Source organism: Schistocerca gregaria, chromosome 1, assembly GCF_023897955.1.
Source record: "Schistocerca gregaria isolate iqSchGreg1 chromosome 1, iqSchGreg1.2, whole genome shotgun sequence".
In the NCBI taxonomy this organism is placed as follows: Eukaryota; Metazoa; Arthropoda; class Insecta; order Orthoptera; family Acrididae; genus Schistocerca; species Schistocerca gregaria.
In genome coordinates, this window is record NC_064920.1 from 1013781080 (window position 1) to 1013793847 (window position 12768).

Sequence of the window (12768 nt, forward strand, 5' to 3'; positions counted from 1 at the left end):
TTTTCCATTGATAAACGCAAGAAAGCATAAAGAAACATCATTCATAGGCTATAGACAAGTTACGATTTGCCTTCTTTAAACAGAATCCTTTGTCGCTGCTCGGCAGAAAGAGACAAAAAACATCTAGGGAGCGAACACATCGAGCGAACACTTCCCGAATACGGTGATCTGTTTGATGAGTTAAGAAAAGAGGAAATTTAAAATCCGAGAGCGTTCGCTGGATTGCGATAAAGAAGTCGTTTGAAAGGATGCAACGCAGCGTCTGGTCCGTCCGCGAGTGCGTGCGGCCGCCGCATCGCGGCGCTGGCGTCGAGGGCGCCATCAGTGGCCGCCTCCACCGAGCAGGCAGAGGCTGAACCCAGCCGCAGTGTTGTCGGCGGTAGCCACGTGGGAGGTTGGGTTACGAGCTGGGAGCTGGGCTCGTGTCAGCTCGCGCGACCGCACGCACCTGAGGGACACGGCACTCGCTCCAAACCGCAACCTACTGCCATCACAGCCCACGTGAGTGTGACCCCATTCCGTGCTCTTTATCAGGCTACAGTGCTTCTTCAGTTGCTGAAAATCAATGTTTAATAAGTAACAGACGAGGAAAACAATTCACTCATCTGCTACCAACAGGATCATGATCCACTGAACGTGTGTTGTGAATCTTTTACGACGCGTTTCCTAACGTTGATTCAGTCAGTACATATTCGGTGAAGCTAATTAGAATTCAGCCACCAGTCGAAATCAACGTTACTATAAGCGTTGGGCTAACTCAACTGGATACGGCTAAGTATTCGTATAAGTGTACGCCATCTCGGCGTAGAGCTGAGTTGCACGGGTCACACCAATCACAAGAAAGGAAACAGAAGTAACCAAAAAAAAAAAAAAAGTGGTTCAATTGGCGCTGCGCACTATGGCACTTAACATCTGAGGTCATTAGTCCCCTAGAACTTAGAACTACTTAAACCTAACTAACCTAAGGACATCAGACACATCCATGCCCGAGGCAGGATTCGAACCTGCGACCGTAGCGGTCGCGCTGTTCCAGACTGAAGCGCCTAGAACCGCTCGGCCACTCTGGCCGGCAGAAGTAACCCACTGAACTATAAACCGATATCACTGACGTCTATTTGCAGCAGGGTTTTGGAATGTATACTATGGCCGAACTTACGTCGACGGAAACGATCTGTTGACATGCAACCAGCGTGGAATCCGAAAATATTGTTGTTGTGAAGCAAATTGCTGTGTATCCATACGAACTTGAAGTAATGAGTACAACGGCATGGGATTTCAAACTGATTTCATATCTCTAGATATCTAGAAGGCTTTTAATACCGCTCCTCTCAATCGTCTTTTACTCAAGCTACGTACCTGTCGAAAATCATCGCAGTTGTGACACTGGACTTGTTATTTCCTGTCAGAAAGGTCACGGTAGTAACTGACGGTAAATCATGGAGCGAAACAGAAAAGATAGCTGCTGTTCCCCTAGGAAGTGTTATACGCCCTCTGCTGTTCTTCATTATTTAAGCGCTTTAGAAGACTTTGTAAAGCTGATTCCATACCTCTAGATATCTAGAAGGCTTTTAATACCGCTCCTATTAAGCTTTTTCTATTCAAGCTACGTACCTGTCGAAAATCATCGCAGCTGTGACACTGGAAATGTTATTTCCTGTCAGAAAGGTCACGGTAGTAACTGACGGTAAATCATCGAGCGAAGCCGAAAGGATAGCTGCTGTTCCCCAAGGAAGTGTTATAGGCCCTCTGCTGTACTTAATTATATAAGAGATTTACGAGACAATGTGAACAGCCCTATCAGGTAGTTTGCAGAAGATGGTGTCGTTTCCAATTGCGAAAGTCGTCAGAAAATCAATGCGAATTACAAAATGACTTACAAAAGATATCTGCCTGGTGGAAAAAGTAACAACTGACCTTAATAATAAAAAGTATGAGAACCTCCACATAAGTATCATAGGGGCTCCATTAAATTTCGGTTACACGAAAAATCACACTAATTTAAAGGTTGTCGATTCAACTAAATATCTAGCAATTGAAATTACGAACGACTTAAACCTTAACGAAAACACAGAAAATGTTGCATGGGAAGGTGAACGAGAGACTGCGTTTTACTGGCAGAAGACTTAGAAGTTGCGACAAATGTACTGAAGAGACTGCACACTACGCTTCTCCCTGCTCTCCCGGAGTATTGCTGCGCTGTATGGGATCCGTAGCCGATAGACTTGACGGAGAACATCGGAAAAGTCCAAAGAAGGGCAGGCCTTTTGGTGCTATACCAAAACAAGGGGAGAGAGTGTACAGATGTATAAGGGGGCTGAGATGGCAATAATTAAAACAAAGGTGTTTTTCGTTATTGCGAGATCCTTTCACGAAATTTCAATTGCTAACATCCTCCTCCGAAATATGCTGTTGGCTCCCACCTACACAGGGAGATATGATCATCGTAATAAAATAAGAGAAATCACAGCTCACACGAAATGATTTTCGTTTTTCTCGGCGCGATGTTCAAGAGTGGAACAGTAGAGAAATACCTTGAAAGTGGTTCGACTAACCCTCTGGCAAACAGTTAAGTGTGGACTGCAGGTTGCAGGTAGTCGTGCAGATGAAGAAGTAAAGTGATTGAAGGAAGTCATGGAAAACGCTTATCAGGTCGACTATTTAAAATTCAGAATCCCGGAAAAAGGATGGAGATAAATTTTTGGTTAAGGTTACGTTGACGATTTGGTCGTTAAAGACGGCACCTAAACTCTGATGCGGGAGGAATTCGGCTTTGCCATTTTCAAAGGGACCACCTCGCTATTTGCCTTAAGCGATATGGTGTACGGAAACCACGGAAAACGTAAATCTGGATGGGTGGCGGGGATCTGAATACCAGTCCTCCCAACTGTGAGTCCAGTGACCACTGCGGCACTTCGACAGGGCCTACAAATAACAACCTTTCTGAACCGCAGAAGTTCTTTTATAACTGCACTTACGCGTTTCGAATAACTTCGCTTCACCATCATGTGGTTGGTTCTGCCATAACATATTTCATATCTAGCCCAAGATCGTTTCGCGTTTTAATTGTTGAAAGTTTCACTTCTTTCCTTCGCGTTGCCGTTGTAAAAAATCACTGTGAAAGCGTTAGACTCTGCCCTAAATGATTGTATTTTGGGACTATGCTATTTTAAATAGGCACCGCAAATGCTCTGTGGTGAACCCACAGGGGTACAGATCGTAATGTACACTAATAATAATGGAAAATTTCTGAATGGATTTGGTTTCTGTTTGCAATGAAATTTTTATAAATTTTTAGTACGAGTGGGTATTGTTAATACATAGGGTAAGGTGGGGTAAATCCGATCGTGTGGGTAAACCCGACCGTCCTCTATTTGTGAGAAACGGCAAAGTGGAGCGATTTCGCATTAGTGTTACCAAATAGACAATACGAAATAACGAAAATGTCACCTTGACAGTTTTGCCACATTTGACATTTAGACACCCACAAGACCACAAGTGTCTTTTCGATTGTTTCAATTTAATTTTTGTGTAAATTGCATCACTAGATTTACCTTATTAAATAAAACGATCGCAAACAAACGGTGATTTTTGTAGGGCATTTAGTGACCTATTCAGTGTATGTATCTTTTTGTTGGAAAAGTCGTGTAAATTGTTTCCATATGTGTTAAATGAAACATGGCATGGTGTGGTAAATCCGATCGCATATTTTTTAACGTTTATGTATATGGAATTATTTATTTATGTGAAAAAAGTGAATTTTTATTTATTATTAGGAAAATGGTACGAAATTACAAACGAAAAACGACAAAACGCAATCAAAACGATATTCGCCGTGAAGTTGCTGCAATGCAAATAGGAATGTCTTTACGACCTGTCGCTCGTGATGTTAACATTCCGAGATCGACATTGCTGTTGCACCGCCGTGCAATGAAATCATCTTCTTTCAATTAAAATTTATATTCATTTAATTTTCAGTACATTTAGCACTATAAACATTAATATTTTTAAATACATTTTGTTCATTTAAGTAAAAAACATAATTGCTTATAATTATTTCCCAAAAAACCGTTTATTTAGAACTATTTCTGTGCAAAATCAGCCAAACAAATAGGAGGTCGGATTTACACCACTATTTTTGAAATGGCAAAAATTGACGTTTCTTAAAATACGGATATCTCAAAAACTATTGATGGTATAACAAAAATATTTTTCAAACAGTTGCTCCTTTATATTACCTATAATTTAACGTACATAACGTTAAGATCAGACCTCGGATAAGCGTTTTATAGCTACAAGTAATTATTAGGTCGGATTTACCCCACCTTACCCTGTATTCCATTGAATATGGTCTTTCGTGCAGTGCGGTCTTACGTGAAATCTTCGATATAATTAAGCGAACGCGTATTGAATATTGTAGAAAACGCAATTCTTCAAGAGCAAATTAACTTGGTGAGATGTCAGATTCAGACTGAGTATCATAAGAACTAGACTCTCAATTTCATTGTAAGAGGTGACAAAACTTGTATGAATTCCAGAACCAAACTCCATCTTCTATGACTGAACAGAATGTAAATACAGATAACTGTAACCAGTCACCTATGGAACGTTTTTTTTTTATTTCCTATGAATTGTTTCCCACCCTTTACAGGCTCTTCTTCAAATGGGGCATGAATAAGTTACATATTTTTGTTTTTAACTTGAGACTGTGTACTCGGGGTCGCTTCTCGTGGCAGTGTGAACGGTATTGGTGTTATTATCCACTTAGAAGCTTCGATTTCATTGCCTGCGGCCATAGAACTAACCACTGTTCGCTGTGAACACTGTCACCAGAAATGTGCCAGCGTTCAGCATGTGCAACCGCTAAAAAGGCTATAAAAGTAGTTAGTGGACACAAACAAATAATAAGTCGTAGTTATCTTTATTTATATTCAGTTCTTGGATAAAAGTTGGTGCTCGGTCCTAGAGTTCATAAAAGCTGTGTTACGTGTCTTTTGCAGTGTAATTACGGGCCTAACCATTACCGTTGAACCTTTCGCGATACCTCTCGTATGCTACCAACTTATTTTCCGCTGTCTTTGAACGTGAAGGACTGCTGTTCTGGAGGACGCTGGTTGTTAACGCAAGAAGCAACGTACTTCTCCCGTCGACCGATATGAATATTCAATTTGCTAGTTGCGCGTAGCTGCGGTTGCTGCCGAGGTTGCTCTGACTAGTCCGGGAAAAAAACACGAGGTCGCTACGTCAACGAGTTTGCAGATCCTACTACTTTTCCGCTTAAGACAGCGCGTCTGGTGTTTTCCTTTCCAAGTGGAAAATACCTTCGCTTGCTTTTCCTCCCACTGGCCATTGTTTTCAGTTGTTCAGTGACGCGCATGAATTGACAAACGTGGGAGACTCATATGCATACCTGCGTAAGAACTGTATTAAATAACAATCTCTAGTTGCTAACAACGCTTTACAGTTATTTATTTGCTGTCACTGAACTCTCAGATGAAAGTCGCGACAGTCCGGGAAACAGAGTTGGGTTATTCACCGATATCGTATGTGACACGCTAGGGGTTAAAATCCCTCACCAACTATCCTAGTATAGGATTTCCTCAGATACTACGTATAATTTTAGGCTCACGCCGGAATTGTCCTCTAATTATTTTCGTGTAATTAACCAGAAACTATTGTTTTCCCTGTAATGACCTCGACGTCGACGGGATGTTAATCCGTCTTTCTCGACCTTCTCTTACAAATTGTGAAAGGGTCGTGCACATCGCGTAGACTACATTACTTCCGGGAAAACAAGTTTACGTTCTCACGTTTTTACTTGTATTTCTTAAACCTTTTTTTAAAATTTATTTCTTCTGTCACCCACGATCTAAACTGACCATCCGAGAAATAGTGAACATACTGTAATAAATCTTCAAAAGCAACAATATCAGTTTCGCTGAATACAACGCCTCACAACTCCATACCCAAGACAGTTTTATGCTCGTCACGGAGAGTAACGGGTGACTCCCTCAAGAACTTTCGGCCGCTTCATGTTTCCCCATTGTTTTCCGACGACGTTCCTTCTCATTGTCGTGTTCGTAGAGGAATATTATTTGTAACATAGCTACTACTGCCTGATAAGTATCCACAGCCTTACAATGCATATGATGAAGATGCTGATTATAGTGCACTCAACGCAGGTTTATCACCGCCCATTCTCAGTAAGAATATATACATTATTTGAAGTGAGCAAAGAAATCTTTCCTTTCAGTGGTGTGAAATGAAAAAAAAATGTTAGTAACGTTTTTGGAAACGTGTAAGAGTCTAAGGTCTAGAAATCCCACTAATGTTAACACAGCCCGGTCCAGTTCTGTCTCAGGCGGGTCAGTACATGACATTCCATGATTTCATTGAGAAGTCCACACTGAAAGGCCAATGGTGTTCGAGATAGGTGATTAAGATCGGTGTAATGAGATGTACGGGGTGTTCAAAAAGTCTCTCCGCAGTGCCGTATGATTGTTAGCGGCGCGTGCCGTATGATTGTTCGCCTGCACAACGATACTGCAGTGATATTCTGTACCCATTCATGGGCGAACTTGTGTTAAGTGAAATACTGAACGGTTATTTTCAACAAGATGGTGCAACCGCACGTACAGATCGCGTTTCAATGTCACTGCTTGCTGATGTTTTTGGTGATCGCAAAATTTCACAGGGACTTTGGCCTCCACGATCGCCTGACCTGAAACCACCTGACTTTTTCTGGGGTGCAGCGAAAGCAACTGTCTGTAAAAACCGTCCAAAATCCATCGATGAATTGAAATCCCCCTATCCACTTTCACTGCTTCTGTTACAGAAGAAATGTTACAGCCTGTGTTTGGAAACATGATTGGACGAATTGATTTGTGTATTCAACAACGGGGGGGGGGGGGGGGGGGGGGAATTTGAAAAAAGAATATTCAATAAAAAAATGAATATTCAATAAATTAATAACTTGTATTTCACTGAGTTTCATTTGATATATTCACTGCGGCATACGGCACGCTCGGCTAACAAACATACGGCACTGCGGAGAGACATTTTGAACATCCCGTAGTTCCCACAAATCAGCTGAAGTGTCAACATTTTAGAGGTTGCGAAAGGAAACCAGAGCTAACGACACTATGAAACAAAGATGTCGAACTAGTAGTTTCTTAAGACATCTTACCTCTCAGTTAGTGATTGATCCTTGCATCTTCTGCACAAAAAGCCCTGAGAATAATAATAAAATTTTTAAAAGAGGAGAAAAGACTGTAGCCGCGAGTTTCACTATTGACAACATGCAGCTCCATTTTCCCATCTTTGATCGACTCTGCGTGGTACATTTCAATTGCATACTACACGTTGCTTTATATTTTGTCAGTTTTTATATATAAATATTTACTGCTGTTCCCATAATGTACGACTATTTCCTTGCACATAGTCATGGACGTACGTCAACATTCTCCAAATCTATCCGGCGCGGACCATTTCTTATTCTTCCACATGTCTTCAGCATGTTTTCCCACTTCTCAGTCTGGTATAGATTTGTGGAGGTATACAGAAATTCAGAAGACAGAGATTCGTGATTTGCGACGTGTAGCAAAAATAAATAAATAAATAAAATAAAATGTATGAAATCTTGTGGGACCTAACTACTAAGGTCATCAGTCCCTAAGCTTACACACTACTTAACCTAAATTATCCTAAGGACAAACACACACACCCATGCCCGAGGGAGGCCCGAACCTCCGCCGGGACCAGCCGCACAGTCCATGACTGCAGCGCCTTAAACCGCCATTTTTTTCCGTTGTTGATCGCTAAGTTTGGTCGTTGCGGACGTCATATGACATCCGTTCAAGTTCGTTTGTTGATCCTTCTACTCAGTTTTTTTATTGCACAGGCCAACCGGCTCTCTGACCGAACACGCTGAGCTACCGTGCCGGTTAACCGCTCGGCTAATCCCGCGCGGCGACATGTACCATATTAGTAATTTGTAAACAGTATTTCGATTGAGTGGAACTAATGAGTTACTTTCACTGGCAATAAGCTATCAACGAGTCTAAAATTATAAATACTTCTCTGACAAATAAACAAAAGACTACAGAGGGAGCGGTTGTTAATTTACACAATATCAGTGCTTCTCTTTCTTTTTATCCTTAAAAAACATACACGTCAACGTTGGAATCTGGCTTGATAACAACAAAGATATCTAATCATAATGGCATGCGCATGGCTATCAGACACCTGGAAGCAAACAAGAGCCGCGGTTCTACGGCCAGACGCGTCTCTCTGTCACGTGACGACCTCGACGTCATCCTTGTCCAAGGCCAGCACCGATGACCGCTCCTCAGGGCTGCACCAGCGAGGACGGGAGGTTCTCTCATCCCGGAAGTATCCTTCGGTATTGTAACACGTGACTCAAGACAACGATGACGCAAAATAAATGCAGAAACTCTCGTTTCCTGCGGAGAATTTCTAGCACTGTAATTAGTCTTCCGCCATACTGTGCAATACGTTCTTCCTGATAAGTGCTTCCATAGTTTCGAGACTGTACTCAAGTATCCGAAATGTGACACGCCTAAGGAATTTTTTTGAAACAAATAAATCATGGTAAAGGACAAAAATGAGAAAGCGTTTTCTCAATTTCTTCATTAGTAACTGTATCCTTCAGACCATATATGCCGTCTGCATGTGATGTACACGTTCTTTTGTGTTAGTCTGCATCATTCTCTCCCAGCGTAATAAAACAGTTGTTGCACATCTAGGTTGGGAGTCGGAGTACTAAATAAATGTGTTTCTTTCTCTTTCTCGAACAGCTAGTATAGGGACGTGACTCGTTTCAAACATTTCTCACCAGGCAGAAATGCAATTGTTATAAAAAGCACAACCATTATTAGTGTTTGCGTTCTTGTTGTTGTTGTGGTCTTCAGTCCTGAGACTGGTTTGATGCAGCTCTCCATGCGCTACTCTATCCTGTGCAAGCTTCTTCATCTCCCAGTACCTACTGCAATCTATATCCTTCTGAATCTGCTTAGTGTATTCACCTCTTGGTCTCCCTCTACGATTTTTACCCTTCACGCTGCCCTCCAATGCTAAATTTGTGATCCCTTGATGCCTCAAAACATGTGCTACCAACCGATCCCTTCTTCTAGTCAAGTTGTCCCACAAACTTCTCTTCTCCCCAATCCTATTCAATACCTCCTCATTAGTTACGTGATCTATCCACCTTATCTTCAGCATTCTGCTGTAGCACCACATTTCAAAAGCTTCTATTCTCTTCTTGTCCAAACTTGTTATCGTCCATGTTTCACTTCCATACATGGCTACACTCCATACAAATACTTTCAGAAATGACTTCCTGATACATAAATCTATACTCGATGTTAACAAACTTCTCTTCTTCAGAAACGCTTTCCTTGTCATTGCCAGTCTACACTTTATATCCTCTCTACTTCGACCATCATCAGTTATTTTACTTCCTAAATAGCAAAACTTCTTTGCTACTTTAAGTGTCTCATTTCCTAATCTAATTCTCTCAGCATCACCCGATTTATTTTGACTACACCTTAAAAAATTGTTGACCGCGTTAAAAACGAGTAAGTTGTGTCCGCAACGTTCCCAGCCATAACACAGAAGTAAAATTCTAAGACCATCGATACGTCTGTCTTCATACAAATGATTTCTTCTTTTTGCCAATAAATTAGCAGTTACTTTAATTTTGAGCATTATTATTTACTCACAAAGCGAGTCATATTGTAATGGTGGAATCTGAAATATATGGTTGAACCACAAAAGAAAATTTCCATTTATTCACGTTGTAAGGAATTTGCTAGATTCAGCAAATATATTACAAAATTTATAAAGAAACTTTTATTCTTCAGTCACTTTTTACCAAATACTTGTTGCATTTCGGCAGCATGCTATCGTTATCAGTTACATACAGTTGGAGATACATATACATTAATTCTTAACTATAGATTATTTTGGAGTGTGGTGAGGTCTATTTTCTGGTTCTACTAGTGAGATTATCTACTAAAATATATGTCTGTACAGAAAGATAAATTTACCTCGGTGTTTACTTTGTCTTCTGCTGTGAAACTATCCTCTATAGGTAAAGTTATTTACTACAAAAAGTCATTTCGGTAATACATTATTCTTGTTAGATGGTGACATAAACGATATTAGCAACATACTTGATTGACGTAACACACAGGACAGTAATATAACATTTACCGTTGAATATTGATACAACAGTAGCATAAATTTCTCGAAAGAAAGCAGTAGACACACTTTGAAAATCCACAGAGAGACACGACCATACACAGTCCATCTTGCCATCCTAAAACACACAAACATGCTGTACACACAGCACTATAATTAACAGAGTCTGTTATGTGTCACTGGATAAATATGCGAAGCACTACAAACTCAGCGTGATCAAAGAAATAGCTGCAACAAGCGTCTATGAGGACACAGTTATTGATAACCCGTACATGATAATATAATAAACCAAATGCTACACAGAAATTAGAAGAGAGACCCACTGCCTAGATACCACTCACAGACTCTCCTACAAAATAGCAAATATCTTCAGACACACAACATTAGCAACAGGTTCACAACACATAATAAACTGCAGCACACTGAAACACAACATAAAAACACACGTAGAGAAACGTACAAAGCCAGGCATTTACGAAATAGTGTGTAGTATATGCAAAGCCCTCTGGGGACTGTTCATATATTGCATCATATGGGCAAGTGACACCAAATAGAGTTATATGAAGAACTAAAAATTTCACTCTTGGCACAATTCATGGAACAGTTTTCTGACTGATAAGCTACAGGTTAATAATGTAATTTTCTAAAAAAATTCTCCAATTTGGAATGCTTATTTTATTTATATAAAGAGGCTTAGCTAAACGAAAAAAGACTTAACAACACTGAACAACCAACAAAAATTAATTATCATACTATATGCGCTACATCTTAAATACACTAAACAAAAATGTAATATTTTTATTGTTTGTGTTGTCTTAGTAACTAAAATAAGTTTTATGTTAGCAGATAACAATCTCTGAAATGTAAATAACTGAATGTCAAAGTGTTAGCAATGGTCTTGTGTTTATTCTTGTGTTATGTGAACGATCCAAATACATATTCATCTAAAATGTAAGCAAATATGTTAATGAGACAATTTAAACGTACAGATCATTCAAGGTACACAATGAAATAAATCAGTCTATCTGTACAGGAATAAATTTCGGTACGTAACCTCACTGGAGCACCCAGCAAATAGCCCTGATCACACTCCAAAAGAAGGTATAATAAAAATGAATGTACACATGACTGTAAAGCACCTGATTATGGCACCATGCTGTCGAAAAATATCGTGCTAATAAATATTAGCAGAAAGTGACAGCACCAAAAAAGTCACTTTATAAGTAAAATAAAATGCATATGGGCTGAGGATGGAAGATAATTTCTGAAGTTTTTATGGATTCATGACATAAAAGAGAAGGAAACTTCCAGCGGGTACTTTTTATCAATTACTTCACTATATTAATTAAATGGAATTCTTACGGATCTGACCTAAACAACATAAAACAATTATCTAAATTAATTTATAGCGTGCAGCCTGCTCAACCGAAAAAGGGTACTTCTACAAGGGGATTGTACCAGACCTCGAAAAGATCTTTGTAAATCGTTAGGAAGGAGCAACAGTACCACATTCAAGGCAATATCTCGGACAAAATATCAAAGCACGAAATAATTGCATGACAGAAAATTGGCTATGTATGTACCTTGCACCAGGCAGTATTCGAGTATCATCTTTTGGTTTATTTAGCTCCACTGGTCAGAGTAAGTTCTAGCTTAGTACGAACTGATTTATGTTTGCAATGGAATAAAACACCACACGTTTACAATCACCTCGGCTGGTATTTGTTTCACAACCGGTTTAGAACCCAGTACAATTCTCGGTGAAGATATAGGAGTATCCCACGCACAGTACACAGAAGATAGATAAACTGAGTATTAAGAGATGAGCAACAAAAGGTCGGAAATGAATATTGTCATAAACAAATTACAACATATAGCGACACCTTCAGCTCACGACAACAGCTCGGAATGACGACCGCCAATACCAGACAATGCGTCACAACGTAATCCATTGACAATACTGAACTTGGGTTCAGAATCACTTTACACAGTTGCTTGCTGCGTTATTTGTGACAAGGATGAGTTATACTGAGCGAACAGTTCTTTCTCGAGAACCTTGCTCAGCTTTCCATTCCTTCAAAGTCCCAGTTTCTCGGAAGTTTCTGTTTCCGCCGATAGATTTCTTCTAATTAGGATGGAGCCTTTCACAATACTTGCCTATGTACACTTGTTCGGTTTTCCTAACAGTCTGTATAAATTTGACGCTAAATGTCTGGCAGACCGTGCATATAATTTGCTCTCGTTTCCTTTTCTGAAATTTGTTTTATTCAAAGTGGATGAAATTTACTTAAATTAAAGAAAAATTGAAAATCTGCGTAAAATAAGAAAAAAGAATATTAGAACTCACAAAAAATTATATGGGTTGCCTTAAACTTTCGAGAAATCAATATTATTTTATTACAGTATTTTCTCTGTAATATAACATATTGCATTACTTTGAATAAGTATAGAAGCAAGTGATGCTTTTAGTGGTCGATAACATTGTACGCCAACAGTATTACTGGCCTCAGTAAAAAGTCCTATCCACAGCTGGTATAAAAGAGTGACAAA

At 39.7% G+C, this 12768-nt stretch overlaps 1 protein-coding gene across 1 annotated transcript in view; it reads left to right on the forward strand.

Annotated features, from left to right (window-relative positions):
- The first annotated feature begins 347 nt into the window (after window positions 1-347).
- The window catches only part of LOC126278814 (progestin and adipoQ receptor family member 3-like), a 202857-nt gene continuing 190436 nt past the window's right edge, over window positions 348-12768 (forward strand). Inside the window, exon 1 of the mRNA XM_049979096.1 lies at window positions 348-501. The gene's annotated coding sequence lies outside the window, so the exon portion shown is untranslated. The remainder of the gene's footprint in view (window positions 502-12768) is intronic.